We start from the raw sequence: 2,472 nt of genomic DNA, 5'->3' as shown, positions 1-2,472 counted from the left end.
TTCCATCTTCACCTATACCCTCCCTTCCATCATCTCCTCCATCTTCCCTTCCATCTTCACCTCCACCTTCCCTTCCCTCTTCTCCTCCATCTTCTCCTCCACCTTCACCTCCACCCTCCCTTCCATCTTCATTTCCATCTTCTCCTCCACATTCACCTCCACCCTCCCTTCCATCATCTCCTCCATCTTCCCTTCCATCTTCACCTCCATCTTCCCTTCCATCTTCACCTCCATCTTCCCTTCCATCTTCACCTCCATCTTCTCCTCCACCCTCACCTCCACCCTCATCTTTATCTTCACCTCCATCCTCACTCCATCCTCATCCCCTCACCTCCCTCTTCACCTCCAAACTTACCTCCATTCTCACCTCCGCCAACTTGACCACTTCTGCCACTGCCACAACTACCCTCACCCACCCACTTCCCAGGTTGGGCCCCTGACATCATTTGACATTTCTTAACAGACAGGCACATGTCCAGCTGGAGATGTGTTTCCGGATGTGGGGTGTGGCTAGAACTCCAAGTCCTGGCTGCCTCTTGGCTCGTGTGTTTACAAGTTGGGACTCTTGCCTTGCATGGCCATGGTGGCCTGATGGTAGAGGTCTGGGTTGGCTGGCTTGGCGTCCATGCAGCCGATTCCCAAGAACCTGGGGGCAGCTCATGGTCAGAGCCACCTGGTTCACAGGCTGTGGGGCCAAGAAGCCTTGTCCTCACATGCGACTCAAGGAAAGAGGGAATCCTGAGGTGGAGAGAGAGCCTGAAGTGGGAGCTGAAGCGGGAGTCAGCGCTCTGGCCGTGCTGTGGACTTGCTGTGGCTTCCAAAAGTCACTGCTTCCCTCTCGCACAAGCAAAATGGCAAGAACAACCCTCCCGATCTTGACAGGGTGCAGAGTATGTCCCCAGCTTCTTCTCTCAGGGAGTGTGGCATGGCAGGGCGCCCTGTCTGCTGGCCTGCGTGCATTTCCCAGGCCAGAGAATTTGAGGAAGTCACTCGCTATTTCTGCTGAGCTTGTTTCCTCATCTATAAACAGGATAAGCAATAGACCATCTCTTACGACTATAGTGAGGATTGACTGAGATCATCCATGGTCAGAACTTAGTTCAAATTCTTAACCTGGGCACCAGGCCTGGGGTGGGGGGGCAGCATCACCCCACATTACAGAGGGGGACACAGAGCTGGAGAATCAGTGGGGAGAACTGAATGAGGTCACCCAGTCAGAAGGGACAGAGCAGGGATTAGGAGCCCCCCGGTCCCTTTTTTGAGTTCGCGTTGACTTGGGAGCATACGCCCCAGCTGTAAGGGGCACGCGAGGCCACTTCCTGCCCAGGAGCCCATGGCCTGGGCCAGGGAGGGGAGAAGATTGGGCTCCTGGCCATGGAGCTGGGCTGAGAGGGAGTATACAGTCTCGAGCCTGGCTGTGAGACTCGGCGAAACGTACTCGGGCAGCTCTGGGGCAAGGATCCAAGGACTGGGAGGGTGTTGGGGCCCCAGGAGGGCTTGGCACACCAGAGAAGAGCAAGATGGCATCCCAGGGAGGAGAATCGGAGCACTCAGTGTTGGAGACTGAAGGGGCGTGGCTTGTGTGCGGTCAAAGAAGCCGGATGCCTGGCCACTGGGTACAAAGGACCCTGGATCCTGAAAGCCAAGCTCTGAAAGAGTCCTTGAAGGCCAGCAATTCATCCACCGGATTCAAAGGACAACTCAAGCCAGAGAAAGGCGAGGGAACCAGAGCTGTACTGGGCTCCCCTCCTTCCTGCACCCTCAGGCTGCTGATGTCTTTTTGACCACTGACAAAACCAGTGTCATGAAGACTGGTGGCCAAGGGGTGGCTGGAAACCGGACTTGCCTCCCCTCCTGTCCTCTCCGGCCTGGTGCCAGAGGCCCAGGGCCCTTGTCCAGAGGTGATAATCAGGACAGCGAGACAACAGTGTTAGGATCTCTCGCAACAGATCTCTGACCCTCCGTCCTGTGCCGCCGGGCCTCTCGGCCAGCTTGATCATCGTCTCCAGCTGCCCCTCGGTGAGTCCCTGCTGGAGACCAGGCCCTGGGCCAAGTTCCTATCTTCATTTCAGAGTGGACGGCAGGCTCAGAGAACTCAAGGAAGCTGCCCAAGATACCAAGCCAGGGCTGGGCTGGGGCTAGAAGCCAGGCCTGCCTGAAGCCCCCTCACAGGACACACACGAAAGTTCCCCCTGTCCATCCATTTGACTGGGCCCACAGGGGAAAGTGACGAGCTGGATGGTGGTCTGGGGAGGAGAAGACAGCCAGCTGCCTGCGGCCCAGGGCTCCCTGCCACCCACAGTCCGGCCTGCTCACTGCCAGGGCCTGCTGCCCGTTGCTCCGTGGGCGGCTGGAACGCCCAAGCTCCCGGGGCCACCACCCACTTTCCCCATGGCCCTGGCACAGCTCCCCACACCAGTAGGCCCGTGTGCCCCTCCAAAGCAGGCCCAGCCCCTGCAGCCTGCCATGGCA

The sequence above is a fragment of the Lontra canadensis genome, unplaced genomic scaffold, assembly GCF_010015895.1.
Source record: "Lontra canadensis isolate GAN:19392208 unplaced genomic scaffold, GSC_riverotter_1.0 scaffold45, whole genome shotgun sequence".
Classification (NCBI taxonomy): domain Eukaryota; kingdom Metazoa; phylum Chordata; class Mammalia; order Carnivora; family Mustelidae; genus Lontra; species Lontra canadensis.
Note: the sequence above shows the minus strand (reverse complement) of the source record.